This window comes from Ranitomeya imitator, chromosome 4 (genome assembly GCF_032444005.1).
Source record: "Ranitomeya imitator isolate aRanImi1 chromosome 4, aRanImi1.pri, whole genome shotgun sequence".
Taxonomy (NCBI): domain Eukaryota; kingdom Metazoa; phylum Chordata; class Amphibia; order Anura; family Dendrobatidae; genus Ranitomeya; species Ranitomeya imitator.
Window position 1 is genome coordinate 648144783 of NC_091285.1, and position 16870 is coordinate 648161652.

Here is a 16870-nt window from a genome sequence, read left to right on the forward strand (position 1 = left end):
AAATGCAGTTCAAAATTGGTAACAGGACTAACCAGGGGGCATTGCTTTGTTCAGTGGAGGACAACTGGAATGAGAGGCTGACACATAGAGTAGGCCCAAATCAGTAAGTATTCTAAATGCAGTTCAAAATTGGCAACAGTAGTAAACCGGCGGCACAGCTTTGTTCACTGTAGGAGAACAGCAAGGAGCGGCAGACACAGATAGAAGGCCCCAACCCAACTAGTAGGCCTAATGCAGTGTTGTTTTCAACAACTACTTAAGAAGAGCCAGAAGATCGAAGCAATGGAGACGACACCTGGGGAACACCTTGGAGTGGAACACACCGTCTCTACACCCCATACCCAATTAGTAGGCCTAATGCAGTGTTGTTTTCAACAACTACTAAAGTAGAGCCAGAAGATCGAAGAAATGGAGACTGGAGAGGAAACCTGGGGAACACCTTGGAGTGGAACACACCGTCTCTACACCCCATACCCAATTTGTAGGCCTAATGCAGTGTAGTTTCCAACAACTACTAAACGAGAGTCAGAAGATTGAAGCAATGGCGAGGAAACCTGGGGAACACCTTGGAGCGGCAGACACCGTTAGTAGGCCCTACCGAAGTAGTAGCCCCAATGCAGTTTTCAAATTCCTAGAGGCTGAAAACCAGACTATTGACGCTCAGCTTTTTTCAAAGGAGGACAGCTGTACTGAGTGGCGCAGACAGACACAGGTAGTAGGCCTTAAACCAAAAATGTGGCTCAATGCAGTTTAAAAAAGGTTACAGGGGTACACAGGCAGCATTGGTCTGGTCAGTGGAGGACAATTTCAATTATGGACCGCAGACAGACTTTATACGCCTACTATTAAAAAAAGGATGCTCTATGCAATTAAAAATAGGTTCCAGGGGTCCACGGGCAGCAGTGGTGTGGTCAGTGGAGGAGTATTGGAAGGAGGGACCGCAGACAGGCGTAGTAGGCCTAACATAACAAAATTAGGCTGTAGGCACTTTAAAATTGGTTCAGGGGTACACGGGCAGCAGTGGTGTGGTCAGCGGAGCACAATTTGAATTAGGGACTGCAGACAGACTTTGTAGGCTGTCCTCTGTGGACCATGCATCCAACACATTAACCCAGTGCGCCGTAATGGACACGTAACTTTTTGTGGACATGCCTACTGGTCCATGCGTCTCTTGTCAGGTGCACCTTTCTACTGTTTGATTGCCTGAGTGCTATGACAATGCAGACTTTTTCATGCCGGTGGAGGGCTGGGATGGCTTTTCTCGCAAAAGAAGTGTCGACTGGGTAGCTTGAACCGTGGTACAGCGTAGTTCATCTGGGCTTTCTAAATATAAAACAAAGAAAAAAAGGAGGCTCCATGCACTTTCAGCTGGGTTCCAGGGGTACATGGCCAGCATTGGTCTGGTCAGTGGAGAACTATTGGAAGGAGGGACCGCAGACAGGCTTAGAAGGCCTAACATAATAAAATTGGGCTGTAGGCACTCTATAATTGGTTCCAGGGGTACACGGGCAGCAGTGGTCTGGTCAGTGGAGGCCTAGTGGAAGGAGGGACCGCAGACAGGCGTAGTAGGCCTAACCTAATAAAATATGGCTCTAGGCACTTTAAAATTGGTTCCAGGGGTACACGGGCAGCAGTAAACAGGTCACTGGAGGACTAGTGGAAGGAGGGACCGCAGACAGGCTTCGAAGGCCTAACATAATAAAATTGGGCTGTAGGCACTTTAAAATTGGTTCCAGGGGTACACGGGCAGCAGTGGTCTGGTCAGTGGAGGACAAGTGTAAGGAGGGACCGCAGACAGGCGTAGTAGGCCTAACATAATAAAATATGGCTGTAGGCACTTTAAAATTGGTTCCAGGGGTACACGGGCAGCAGTGGTCTGGTCAGTGGAGGACTAGTGGAAGGAGGGACCGCAGACAGGCTTCGAAGGCCTAACATAATAAAATTGGGCTGTAGGCACTTTAAAATTGGCTCCAGGGGTACACGGGCAGCAGTAGACAGGTCACTGGAGGACTAGTGGAAGGAGGGACCGCAGACAGGCGTAGTAGGTCTAACATAATAAAATATGGCTGTAGGCACTTTAAAATTGGTTCCAGGGGTACACGGGCAGCAGTGGTCTGGTCAGTGGAGGCCTAGTGGAAGGAGGGCCCGCAGACAGGCTTCGAAGGCCGAACATAATAAAATTGGGCTGTAGGCACTTTAAAATTGGTTCCAGGGGTACACAGGCAGCAGTGGTCTGGTCAGTGGAGGACAAGTGTAAGGAGGGACCGCAGACAGGCGTAGTAGGCCTAACATAATAAAATATGGCTGTAGGCACTTTAAAATTGGTTCCAGGGGTACACGGGCAGCAGTGGTCTGGTCAGTGGAGGACTAGTGGAAGGAAGGACCGCAGACAGGCTTCAAAGGCCTAACATAATAAAATTGGGCTGTAGGCACTTTAAAATTGGTTCCAGGGGTACACGGGCAGCAGTAGACAGGTCACTGGAGGACTAGTGTAAGGAGGAACCGCAGACAGGCGTAGTAGGCCTAACATAATAAAATTTGGCTGTAGACACTTGGAATTCTCTTGCAGGGGTACACAGGCAGCATTGGTGTTGTCAGCGGAGGCCGATTGTAATGAGTGTCTGCCAGTTAGTAGTCCCAAACAATAAATACATGTTAATGTCTCGCATTACAACAAAATGAAAACACAAAAGGGTGCAATCATTAGGTACAGGGGTGGGCTCCTCTGCGTAGTTTCAGACCTAGTAATTTGGGGCAAAGTATTTACTTGGGTAAATATAGGACACTGCCCCTGACTATGTTAAGTACCATCATACATGTCAACACAATGGTATTGTCAGTGGCAGGAATTTAAGGATGTCAGCGCATAGACTAAACATTGGTGGAACTGTGAGAGATAATTGTGCAAGTGGTAGAGCAATGTTTGAGCTGGGGGTGGGGGAACTCTCTTGTGGCCGGCGGTACAGGCCCAGGGCCCCTCATGTTACAACAGTGTGTCTGACATTGGGTGCGCACCACCACCGCCAGAGACACTTTATTGTACTATGAGGGACCCAGTGGCAGTGCCGTCGACCAAAAGCGGGCACACCAACCTCTTCAGACAAACAGCACTCTCACGGGTGCTTGCGCCAAGTGACGATACCACGGCCCCGTGTGGGGAGTTTGGCCATTTAGGGAGGTGTAAACATGTCATATGCTGGACAATCAGCTGCTGCAAATTACGAGATTGGTAAAGTCATTCAGAGTAGTCCACAGGCAAGACCTTTTCATAGGAAAGCTAGGTGTCGGCCGGGCAAGGTGGGGCAAAAGAATTCGAAATCCAGTTGTGGTTCATTTTAATGAAGGTTAGATCATCAACATTTTGGGTAGCCAGACGAGTCCTTTTTTCGGTTAATATTGAAGCTGCAGCACTGAATACTCTTTCTGATAGGACACTAGCTGCCGGGCAAGCAAGCTCCTGCAATGCATATTCTGCCAATTCTGGCCAGGTGTCTAATTTGGATGCCCAGTAATCAAATGGAAATGACGGTTGAGGGAGAACATCGATAAACGATGAAAAATAGTTAGTAACCATACTGGACAAATGTTGTCTCCTGTCACTTTGAATTGATGCAGCAGTACCTGTCCTGTCTGCGGTCATAGCAAAATCACTCCACAACCTGGTCAGAAAACCCCTCTGTCCAACGCCACTTCTGATTTTTGCACTTCTAACACTTCTGGTCTGCTGCCCCCTGCAGCTCGTGTGAGAACGACCACGGGCGCTGTGTGCTGGGATTGCCTGAAGCAAACGGTCAACAAGAGTTGATTGTTTGGTTGCTAATATTAGTTCCCAGTTCTCATGTGGCATAATATTTTGCAATTTGCCTTTATAGCGAGGATCAAGGAGGCAGGTCAACCAGTAATCGTCATCGTTCATCATTTTAGTAATGCGTGTGTCCCTTTTGAGGATACGTAAGGCATAATCCGCCATGTGGGCCAAAGTTCCAGTTGTCAAATCTGCGGTTGTGCTTGGTTGAGGGGCAGTTTCAGGCAAATCTACGTCACTTGTGTCCCTCAAAAAACCAGAACCCGGCCTTGCCACGCCACCAATTTCCAGTGGCCCCGGTAAAGCTTCCTCATTAAAAATATACTCATCCCCATCATCCTCCTCGTCCTCCACTTCCTCTTCGCCCGCTACCTCGTCCTGTACACTGCCCTGACCAGACAATGGCTGACTGTCAACAAGGCTTTCCTCTTCCTCTGCTGCAGACGCCTGCTCCTTTATGTGCGTCAAACTTTGCATCAGCAGACGCATTAGGGGGATGCTCATGCTTATTATGGCGTTGTCTGCACTAACCAGCCGTGTGCATTCCTCAAAACACTGAAGGACTTGACACATGTCTTGTATCTTCGACCACTGCACACCTGACAACTCCATGTCTGCCATCCTACTGCCTGCCCGTGTATGTGTATCCTCCCACAAAAACATAACAGCCCGCCTCTGTTCGCACAGTCTCTGAAGCATGTGCAGTGTTGAGTTCCACCTTGTTGCAACGTCTATGATTAGGCGATGCTGGGGAAGGTTCAAAGACCGCTGATAGGTCTGCATACGGCTGGAGTGTACGGGCGAACGGCGGATATGTGAGCAAAGTCCACGCACTTTGAGGAGCAGGTCGGATAACCCCGGATAACTTTTCAGGAAGCACTGCACCACCAGGTTTTAGGTGTGAGCCAGGCAAGGAATGTGTTTCAGTTGGGAAAGGGAGATGGCAGCCATGAAATTCCTTCCGTTATCACTCACTACCTTGCCTGCCTCAAGATCTACTGTGCAGAATTTGATATAATCAAATAGTGTGAGCCCATCAACCAATCGTCAAGGTGGTCTCATAAAACTGATGGGTCCCTGATCTCCCTGTCCAAATGTGAACACTTACCGAAGGCCAATGTCTGTATGCCTGGGTGAATGTGGACACCTCTGTTCAGCAAAGCCTACATATGGGTTGACCGGGACCAAGTGTGATGAGATGTAATTAAAAACCACATGGTGATGGGAGGAGTGCGCAGTCAGTCAGCTAACATAGAAATGACAGAAAAAAGACTCGCACATCCAAACTAGTGTGAATAGGTGCATACCAGGAGCAGCTACCTCCATACATAAATATACAAAAAAGGTTGCACTCTATCGTGCAAAAGCATGTCTAATATGAAATATATGAAATATGAATAGCAAAATGGCTTTTGAACATTAGGAAAATATTTAAGAGACGCTTTGCACAGAATTTGATATAATCAAATAGTGTGAGCCCATCAACCAATCGTCAAGGTGGTCTCATAAAACTGATGGGTCCCTGATCTCCCTGTCCAAATGTGAACACTTACCGAAGGCCAATGTCTGCATGCCTGGGTGAATGTGGACACCTCTGTTCAGCAAAGCCTACATATGGGTTGACCGGGACCAAGTGTGATGAGATGTAATTAAAAACCACATGGTGATGGGAGGAGTGCGCAGTCAGTCAGCTAACATAGAAATGACAGAAAAAAGACTCGCACATCCAAACTAGTGTGAATAGGTGCATACCAGGAGCAGCTACCTCCATACATAAATATACAAAAAAGGTTGCACTCTATCGTGCAAAAGCATGTCTAATATGAAATATATGAAATATGAATAGCAAAATGGCTTTTGAACATTAGGAAAATATTTAAGAGACGCTTTGCACAGAATTTGATATAATCAAATAGTGTGAGCCCATCAACCAATCGTCAAGGTGGTCTCATAAAACTGATGGGTCCCTGCATCTCATCACACTTGGTCCCGGTCAACCCATATGTAGGCTTTGCTGAACAGAGGTGTCCACATTCACCCAGGCATACAGACATTGGCCTTCGGTAAGTGTTCACATTTGGACAGGGAGATCAGGGACCCATCAGATTTATGAGACCACCTTGACGATTGGTTGATGGGCTCACACTATTTGATTATATCAAATTCTGTGCAAAGCGTCTCTTAAATATTTTCCTAATGTTCAAAAGCCATTTTGCTATTCATATTTCATATATTTCATATTAGACATGCTTTTGCACGATAGAGTGCAACCTTTTTATGTATGGAGGTAGCTGCTCCTGGTATGCACCTATTCACACTAGTTTGGATGTGCGAGTCTTTTTTCTGTCACATCAAGATCTACTGTGCCCAGCCACGACTGCGTTTCTTTCTGCAAGAACTCGGACAGAACTTCTGCGGTGTGTCTGTTGTCGCCCAAACACTTCATAGCCAATACAGCCTGCTGACGCTTGCCAGTAGCTGCCCCATAATGGGACAACTGGTGTGCAACAGTGGCAGCTGCGGATGGAGTGGTTGGACGACTGCGGTCTGTGGACGAGCTCTCGCTTCTGCAGGAGGATGAGGAGGAGGAGGAGGAGGGGGTGCGAACGCCTACAGCCAACTGTTTCCTAGACCGTGGGCTAGGCAGAACTGTCCCGAAATTGATGTCCCCTGTAGACCCTGCATTCACCACATTCACCCAGTGTGCCGTGATGGACACGTAACGTCCCTGGCCATGCCTACTGGTCCATGCATCTGTAGTCAGGTGCACCTTTGTACTCACAGATTGCCTGAGTGCATGGACGATGCGCTCCTTAACATGCTGGTGGAGGGCTGGGATGGCTTTTCTCGAAAAGAAGTGTCGACTGGGTAGTTCGTAGCGTGGTTCAGCGTAGTCCATCAGGGCTTTGAAAGCTTCGCTTTCAACTAACCGGTAGGGCATCATCTCTAACGAGATTAGTCTAGCTATGTGGGCGTTCAAACCCTGTGCACGTGGATGCGAGGATAAGTACTTCCTTTTTCTAACGAGAGTCTCATGTAGGGTGAGCTGGACTGGAGAGCTGGAGATCGTGGAACTAGCGGGTGTGCCGGTGGACATGGCAGACTGAGAGACGGTTGGAGACGGTATTGTTTCCGCCGGTGCCCTAGATGCAGTGTTTCCTACTGCGAAACTGATGATTCCCTGACCCTGACTGCTTTGGCCTGGCAAAGAAACCTGCACAGATACTGCAGGTGGTGCGGAAAATGGTGGCCTTACAGTGACGGAAGGGATGTAGCGTTGCTGACTAGCTTCATTGGCCGAGGGTGCTACAACCTTAAGGGATGTTTGGTAGTTAGTCCAGGCTTGCAAATGCATGGTGGTTAAATGTCTATGCATGCAACTTGTATTGAGACTTTTCAGATTCTGACCTCTGCTTAAGGTAGTTGAACATTTTTGACAGATGACTTTGCGCTGATCAATTGGATGTTGTTTAAAAAAATGCCAGACTGCGCTCTTTCGAGCATCGGATCCCTTTTCAGGCATTGCAGACTGAGCTTTAACCGGATGGCCACGCTGTCCTCCAACAGGTTTTGGCTTTGCCACGCGTTTTGTGCCATCTACGGGCCCGGCAGAAGGAACCTGTTGCGACATTGATGCCTGCTGCGGCCCCTCCTCCTCCGCTTCAGAACTACTGCCGCCTGCACCCTGTTCCCCCAATGGCCGCCAATCAGGGTCAACAACTGGGTCATCTATAACCTCCTCTTCTAGCTTGTGTGCAACTTCGTCTGTCTCACCGTGTAAGTCGGTGGTATAGCGTTCGTGACGGGGCAACATAGTCTCATCAGGGTCTGATTCTGGATCAGTACCCTGCGAGGGCAATGTTGTGGTCTGAGTCAAAGGACCAGCATAGTAGTCTGGCTGTGGCTGTGCATCAGTGCACTCCATGTCAGATTCAACTTGTAATGGGCATGGCCTGTTAACTGCTTCACTTTCTAAGCCAGGGACGGTATGTGTAAAGAGCTCCATGGAGTAACCCGTTGTGTCGCCTGCTGCATCCTTCTCTGTTGTTGTTTTTGCTGAAGAGGACAAGGAAGCGACTTGTCCCTGACCGTGAACATCCACTAACGACACGCTGCTTTTACATTTACCAGTTTCAAAAGAGGAGGTAAAAGAGCTAGAGGCTGAGTCAGCAAGGTAAGCCAAAACTTGCTCTTGCTGCTCCGGCTTTAAAAGCGGTTTTCCTACTCCCAGAAAAGGGAGCGTTCGAGGCCTTGACGACGAACCTGGCTCCACAGCTCCAGGCTTAGGTGCAATATTTTTTTTCCCACGACCACCTGATGCTCCACTACCACTACCATCATTACCAGCTGACAATGAACGCCCACGGCCACGACCTCTTCCACCAGACTTCCTCATTGTTTTAAAAACGTAACCAAAGTAACGGTATTTGTTGCTGTCAAACAACTTACACGGTGAGCTATAACTTCAGTATGATTTAGATATCCCTTTACAGGTGGGTGAGACCGCAAGGAAAATCAGGCACAATGTTACACACTCTGTTTTTTGTGGCACCAAATGAGAGAGATGCCACACACGCAGGACTGTCACTCAAGCACAAATGTCAATATAAATCTCCCACTGTTTTTTTTTATTTTTTTCAGGGAGAATTTAGAAACCAAATAAAAAAAAATAAATAGGCTTTCTATGGCCCACTATTTGAGAGAGAGATGGCACACTCAGGAGTCAGGACTGGCACACAAGCAGAAAGGCCAATATTAATCTCCCACTGTTTTTTTTAATTTTTTCAGGGAGAATTTAGAAACCAAATATATAAAAAAAATAGGCTTTCTATGGCCCACTATTTGAGAGAGAGAGATGGCACACTCAGGAGTCAGGACTGGCACACAAGCAGAAAGGCCAATATTAATCTCCCACGGTTTTTTGTTATTTTTTCAGGGAGAATTTAGAAACCAAATATATATATAAAAAAAAATAGGCTTTCTATGGCCCACTATTTGAGAGAGAGATGGCACACTCAGGACTGGCACACAAGCCCAAAGGCCAATATTAATCTCCCACTGTTTTTTTTTTTTCAGGGAGAATTTATAAACCCCCCCCAAAAAAACAGAAAAATAAAAAGGCTTTCTATGGCCCACTATGTGAGAGAGATGGCACACACAGGCGATGGCACTCTAGCAGAAATGTCAATCTTAATCTCCCACAAAAAAAAAAAAAAAAAAACAGGGAGTGTCCAACAATTACTATCTCCCTGCAGTAATCTCAGCCAGGTATGGCAGGCAGCAATAAGGAGTGGACTGATGCACAAATTAAATAAAAAGTGTGGACAAACAAAAAAGATAGCTGTGCAGAAAGGAAGGAACAAGAGGATTTGTGCTTTGAAAAAAGCAGTTGGTTTGCACAGCGGCGTACACACAGCAATGCAGCTATCAGGGAGCCTTCTAGGGCAGCCCAATGAGCTACAGCGCTGAGGGGAAAAAAAAAAAAAATGTAGCTTCCACTGTCCCTGCACACCGAAGGTGGTGTTGGGCAGTGGAAATCGCTACAGCACAAGCGGTTTGGTGGTTAATGGACCCTGCCTAACGCTATCCCTGCTTCTGACGAAGCGGCAGCAACCTCTCCCTAGGCTCAGATCAGCAGCAGTAAGATGGCGGTCGGCGGGAACGCCTCTTTATAGCCCCTGTGACGCCGCAGACAGCAAGCCAATCACTGCAATGCCCTTCTCTAAGATGGTGGGGACCAGGACCTATGTCATCACGCTGCCCACACTCTGCATCCACCTTCATTGGCTGAGAAATGGCGCTTTTCGCGTCATTGAAACGCGACTTTGGCGCGAAAGTCGCGTACCGCATGGCCGACCCCGCACAGGGGTCGGGTCGGGTTTCATGAAACCCGACTTTGCCAAAAGTCGGCGACTTTTGAAAATGAACGATCCGTTTCGCTCAACCCTACGTACGAGTGGTGAAAACCATGGACAGCAGTCGTCCGAGATAATTGGTCATGTGCTCGAGCCCTACTGTCTGTAGACTTCAGAAATCCTCGAGTTCAGTCACTTTTCCCACTTTTCACAGATGCGTCCATGAATTCTCCTTGAATATGAAGAGACATTCACGCACAGACAAGATTGCATAGGACAACTCGCAGGATTCTTCATTTTTCCCCTTAGGTGATGGACGCATCGACTCCATGTCCGTTCACAGCTCAGCCAAAAACAAATATTTTCTTTAGTCCCTGGATCTTTTTTTCCCAGAATGAAGAGTGACAAGGGCTTCTTAGAGAGATGAGAGCAACGATTGTATCTAAAACATACAATAAACAGTAACCCAAGGCCAGCGATGCATAACAGGGTCCACAGCGGCCTCAGAAGATAAGTCCATCCCCAACTTACCATAAACCTGTCAGATATTACAGAAAAAAATTTGACTGAGTGTCTATTAATTAAATCCAAGCCTGAATAAAAAAAACTAAAAAAATCAGATATTAAAATAATTAAATATAAAGCAAAAATAAATAAAACCATATGTTTTACACTGTAGCTTTGCTCATATGAAGACATTCCCACCTGCTAAAGGCTCATGCCTATATGTTATCTTGGCTCATGTTTTATATTTCTATTGTATTTTTTGATCTCCTGTCTCAGGGATACAAGGGTGACACCATCCATCCATGTTCCACATGTAAAAGGAGAAGATATTCAAGAAAACCAGAAGTTTTATATATTTTAATGGAATGATGGGATCCTGGACATTTAGGTGGGATTTCGGTGAGATTCTAGTTGTCCTTTGTTATCTCTCCTCAGAAGCCTTGTGGGAATTTCTTCCCAGTTTCTCCTTGATTCATTACAGCAGATCTTTGACTTATAAAAGTTGTGCTACATTTGTTTCAAAACTTGATCAGAATGGTGTAAAATAATAAAGTAACACTTAACTTAACAGCTCCCTTACAGGTCTCTATACTTTCAGGTCAATCTGGACAGCTGTGACCACTATGCTGGTACACCGGCAGCATTGGGAACCAACATCTTGCTGCAGGGCTGCCACCAAGAATTTCAAGGCCCCATACTGGCAAAATTATTGTGCCCCTTTGAGACTCCACGAGCTCCACCTCTTGAACCTTTCACAGTCCCACCAGCCACTCTTGGTAAAACTCCAGTTGTGCACCACATCCTCACCAATCACACACTAACAGTTCCCATTGAACACCAGATCACATACAAAGCCAGTAGCTTTTGTTTTGGTCAAAAGATTTTTTCAGCCTGCCACCACGACAAGATAGTCTATTTTGAATGGGTCCTACTAAACTCTAACCTATTAAACATTTCTTAAAATACTTTTTTTGGTATATTTTTATTTATTTTGAAATAATGGAATGCGTTACATACATTTGTTTAAAATGACCAATAACACCATATGCAAGGAAAAAATATTGTCACACCATGACTCTATTATATATTACCACCACATAGTGACCAAATAATATGACATAGAAGGAACAAGTACTGTCACACCATGACCAGAAGATATTTTATCACCACATAGTGACCAAATAATAACGCCACACTATAACCAGACTACATATTACCACCACATAGCGATCAAATAATACCACATACAAGGGACAAATATCATCACACTATGGCCAAATAACATATTACCACCACATAGTGACTGAATACTACAATACTGATCATTAATTTAAAAAAAACAGAACACTAAGTGCCATTATACACAGGAGCTCTGTATATAGTGTCAAGGTACAGGTTATACAGTGAGTCACTGGTGACATTCTACACAGGAGCTCTTTATATAGTGTACAGGTAATACAGTGACTCACCAGTGATATTATGCACAGGAACTCTGTATATAGTGTCAGTGTAAGGTAATACAGGGATCACCGGTGTGAAGAAACCGGATTATGTCTTAATTACCCAGACGACTATTTTTAGCAAACCAAGAAGAATATGCTGTTATCTATACTTTTGCTTGTGTAAGCCTGTCAGAAGTATAGACTAGTGGCCCTTTTAGAAGAAAAGGTGCGGGGTCTGGAAGAAAGAATAGCAACTTTGAAACTCATCAAAGAGAATGAAGACTTTCTAGACAGAACAGAAGCATCTCTACTGGTCACAGAAGGTGAAAAAAGTGTCAGAGAACCTCCAAAAGCAGATGAGTGGAAGCATGTGACCAAAAGAAGCAAGAAGACCGTGGAGAAATCACCAACCACACAACTGAAGAACCGATATCAAATCTTTGTAGAGGATGAAGATGGCACACCTAAGGATGAAGCAATACCAGCAAGCAAAAAAGAAAAGGGCACACAGCAACAAGTGACAGCAAAAAGTACAGCCAAGAAGCAACGAAGAGTGGTGGTGGTGGGAGACTCACTACTGAGAGGCACAGAAGCAGCCATCTGCAGACCGGACATAACTGCAAGAGAAGTATGCTGCCTTCCAGGTGCGATGATCAAGGATGTGACCGATAGGATACCAAAGCTCTTCAGCTCCAAGGACGTCCACCCATTTCTTCTGATACATGTTGGCACCAATGACACGGCAAGGAAGGACCTACCGACAATCTGCAAGGACTTTGAAGAGTTGGGGAAGAAAGTAAAGGAACTGGATGCACAGGTAGTTTTTTCTTCTATCCTTCCAGTAGACGGGCATGGCACCAGGAGATGGAACAGGATCCTTGATGCAAACAACTGGCTAAGACGATGGTGCAGACAACAAGGATTCGGATTCCTGGACCACGGTGTGAATTACTTGTACGATGGACTCCTCGCCAGAGACGGACTACACCTCAACAAACCTGGGAAACGCACATTCGCCAGAAGACTCGCTACACTCATCAGGAGGGCGTTAAACTAGAAGAAGAGGGGACGGGAAGAAAAACATTAGACTTGAACAAAGAAGACCCAGGAAAACATGCTCAGAAGGGAGGTAAGAACATTTCTAAAACAATCCACAGCGAGGAGATTGGAACAAAACAAAATCCTCTAAACTGCATGCTCGCAAACGCCAGAAGCCTGACAAACAAGATGGAAGAACTAGAAGCAGAAATATCTACAGGTAACTTTGACATAGTGGGAATAACCGAGACATGGTTAGATGAAAGCTATGACTGGGCAGTTAACTTACAGGGTTACAATCTGTTTAGAAAGGATCGTAAAAATCGGAGAGGAGGAGGAGTTTGTCTCTATGTAAAGTCTTGTCTAAAGTCCACTTTAAGGGAGGATATTAGCGAAAGGAATGAGGATGTCGAGTCCATATGGGTCGAAATTCATGGAGGGAAAAATGGTAACAAAATTCTCATTGTGGTCTGTTACAAACCCGCAAATATAACAGAAATCATGGAAAGTCTACTTCTAAAGCAGATAGATGAAGCTGCAACCCATAATGAGGTCCTGGTTATGGGGGACTTTAACTACCCGGATATTAACTGGGAAACAGAAACCTGTGAAACCCATAAAGGCAACAGGTTTCTGCTAATAACCAAGAAAAATTATCTTTCACAATTGGTGCAGAATCCAACCAGAGGATCAGCACTTTTAGACCTAATACTATCTAATAGACCTGACAGAATAACAAATCTGCAGGTGGTCGGGCATCTAGGAAATAGCGACCACAATATTGTACAGTTTCACCTGTCTTTCACTAGGGGGACTTGTCAGAGAGTCACAAAAACACTGAACTTTAGGAAGGCAAAGTTTGACCAGCTAAGAGATGCCCTTAATCTGGTAGACTGGGACAATATCCTCAGAAATAAGAATACAGATATTAAATGGAAAATGTTTAAGAACATCCTAAATAGGCAGTGTAAGCGGTTTATACCTTGTGGGAATAAAAGGACTAGAAATAGGAAAAACCCAATGTGGCTAAACAAAGAAGTAAGACAGGCAATTAACAGTAAAAAGAAAGCATTTGCACTACTAAAGCAGGATGGCACCATTGAAGCTCTTAAAAACTATAGGGAGAAAAATACTTTATCTAAAAAACTAATTAAAGCTGCCAAAAAGGAAACAGAGAAGCACATTGCTAAGGAGAGTAAAACTAATCCCAAACTGTTCTTCAACTATATCAATAGTAAAAGAATAAAAACTGAAAATGTAGGCCCCTTAAAAAATAGTGAGGAAAGAATGGTTGTAGATGACGAGGAAAAAGCTAACATATTAAACACCTTCTTCTCCACGGTATTCACGGTGGAAAATGAAATGCTAGGTGAAATCCCAAGAAACAATGAAAACCCTATATTAAGGGTCACCAATCTAACCCAAGAAGAGGTGCGAAACCGGCTAAATAAGATTAAAATAGATAAATCTCCGGGTCCGGATGGCATACACCCACGAGTACTAAGAGAACTAAGTAATGTAATAGATAAACCATTATTTCTTATTTTTAGGGACTCTATAGCGACAGGGTCTGTTCCGCAGGACTGGCGCATAGCAAATGTGGTGCCAATATTCAAAAAGGGCTCTAAAAGTGAACCTGGAAATTATAGGCCAGTAAGTCTAACCTCTATTGTTGGTAAAATATTTGAAGGGTTTCTGAGGGATGTTATTCTGGATTTTCTCAATGAGAATAACTGTTTAACTCCATATCAGCATGGGTTTATGAGAAATCGCTCCTGTCAAACCAATCTAATCAGTTTTTATGAAGAGGTAAGCTATAGGCTGGACCACGGTGAGTCATTGGACGTGGTATATCTCGATTTTTCCAAAGCGTTTGATACCGTGCCGCACAAGAGGTTGGTACACAAAATGAGAATGCTTGGTCTGGGGGAAAATGTGTGTAAATGGGTTAGTAACTGGCTTAGTGATAGAAAGCAGAGGGTGGTTATAAATGGTATAGTCTCTAACTGGGTCGCTGTGACCAGTGGGGCACCGCAGGGGTCAGTATTGGGACCTGTTCTCTTCAACATATTCATTAATGATGTGGTAGAAGGTTTACACAGTAAAATATCGATATTTGCAGATGATACAAAACTATGTAAAGCAGTTAATACAAGAGAAGATAGTATTCTGCTACAGATGGATCTGGATAAGTTGGAAACTTGGGCTGAAAGGTGGCAGATGAGGTTTAACAATGATAAATGTAAGGTTATACACATGGGAAGAAGGAATCAATATCACCATTACACACTGAATGGGAAACCACTGGGTAAATCTGACAGGGAGAAGGACTTGGGGATCCTAGTTAATGATAAACTTACCTGGAGCAGCCAGTGCCAGGCAGCAGCTGCCAAGGCAAACAGGATCATGGGGTGCATTAAAAGAGGTCTGGATACACATGATGAGAGCATTATACTGCCTCTGTACAAATCCCTGGTTAGACCGCACATGGAGTACTGTGTTCAGTTTTGGGCACCGGTGCTCAGGAAGGATATAATGGAACTAGAGAGAGTACAAAGGAGGGCAACAAAATTAATAAAGGGGATGGGATAACTACAATACCCAGATAGATTAGCGAAATTAGGATTATTTAGTCTAGAAAAAAGACGACTGAGGGGTGATCTAATAACCATGTATAAGTATATAAGGGGACAATATAAATATCTCGCTGAGGATCTGTTTATACCAAGGAAGGTGACGGGCACAAGGGGGCATTCTTTGCGTCTGGAGGAGAGAAGGTTTTTCCACCAACATAGAAGAGGATTCTTTACTGTTAGGGCAGTGAGAATCTGGAATTGCTTGCCTGAGGAGGTGGTGATGGCGAACTCAGTCGAGGGGTTCAAGAGAGGCCTGGATGTCTTCCTGGAGCAGAACAATATTGTATCATACAATTATTAGGTTCTGTAGAAGGACGTAGATCTGGGGATTTATTATGATGGAATATAGGCTGAACTGGATGGACAAATGTCTTTTTTCGGCCTTACTAACTATGTTACTATGTTACTATGTAAGCTGATATTTCATATAATATACTGTGCTCTTATCTTTGATGACTAGAGATGTTTGCTGATATGCTAATCATACGTGGTATTATGGAGCCAGTTTGTTGACTTCCAAAACAGAGGGGGAAAAGCTATGCAAATAGATTAAATAATCAAGCAATACTACTTGATCTCTTCACCATTGTTCCCTTTATCTATGATGCTGGACTGAAGGACCCTTGTGAAATCTAAAATATAGGTTATATGCCTCTGTGTAAAGAGACTCAGAGACAGAGAGAGACACAGTGAGAGTCAGCCAGAGATTCTGCCAAGACATCTTAACACCCAAAGGACCAGAGACAGGATTTCAGCCAATTCATCATGGCACCATCATGAGGGACACAGATCTATCATTCTACAGGAAACAACCCAGTGGTTTTCAGTTCTGGTTGGAAGAATACAAATATGCTCCATTGGCCATTGCTGAACCATGGATGCATTTGGAGAAAGCCAGGATTTGGACCCGCTGGTCACCTGTCTCCATGGAGATGTTTGGAGAAGTCAGGTTGTGTCTCTTGGGTTAACTGGCCTTGTATGGACTGAATGGACAGTTATCTTCCTACACTTATCGTTACCTCCTCTCTGTGTGCATTCCACAGGTGGGGTAGCGACCCTGGGAGCTCTGAAGTACCACCCGCCATTATCCCGGCGAGACAACGGAAGGGTGAGACTCTGTAATGTGCACTATCTTGAGTAATGTGCTGGGACTGATCTATGTGTTATCTGCCTGTTTTGTGGTTCAATAAAGCATTGCCACACTGTTTTACCCTCACCCTGTGTTGTCTGAGTAGCATTACGCCCACATTAAGGGAGAGCAGTTTGGCGGGAAGATCGCCCGCCGACCCTTGTGTCTCCTCAACCGGTGAGTCAATGTATATAGTGTCAGTATATAGGTTATACAGAGCACATTGCCCCACTTTTCCCCCCAACTTCTACACTACACAGCTGAATACAGACATGTACTCACCATTAATATATAATTTGTTATTATGCAACCCACCATTCCAAATATAACGTGTAATCCACCATTGTGCCCCCAAGAACTATACATAGAGACTTTTCCCTGTACAATAAATATGTAAATTAATTAGCACCTCTAATTTTTCCCCAATTTAATACCAGTCACACTCCTGCATCTTCAAC